Source organism: Brassica oleracea, chromosome C3 (genome assembly GCF_000695525.1).
Source record: "Brassica oleracea var. oleracea cultivar TO1000 chromosome C3, BOL, whole genome shotgun sequence".
Lineage (NCBI taxonomy): Eukaryota > Viridiplantae > Streptophyta > Magnoliopsida > Brassicales > Brassicaceae > Brassica > Brassica oleracea.
In genome coordinates this window covers 58,834,221-58,834,719 of record NC_027750.1, presented here as the reverse complement: position 1 = coordinate 58,834,719, position 499 = coordinate 58,834,221, and positions in this window count along the sequence as shown.

The window sequence follows — 499 nt, the reverse complement described above, 5'->3', positions numbered from 1 at the left end:
ACATCTCATCAAATCATATATCACTCAATATTTAGGTATAATTTTCATGCGACCTTACTCTTAAAAACAATCAATTTCGGATTTTAATCTTGTGAGGACAATGAGACTATCAATCTTAAAGACATTTAATCAATCAGTCAATTTCTAGCAAGTCTCAGCAATACTATTTCTATGTGTTCATAATATTATGGTTTATCAAGATTAGCAAAAACGGATTTAATTAATCATGCAATTAGGGTTTAACAGTCAATGTATTTTAGGAAGACTAGTAAAAAGATTTATTAATCACTCAATCAGTTTCAAGGCTGATTTTAGCAATACTAAAATATAGATTTCAAGCACGAATTTTAATGAATCAGTTTCAAAGCTGATTTTAGCAATACTTGAATATAGATTTCAAGCATGAATTTCAAAGAATAAGCTTCAAGGCTGATTGGTATTTAGCATAAACCATGTGTAAATAATTTATCTAGTATCCGAATTTATCAAACCTCAAAAA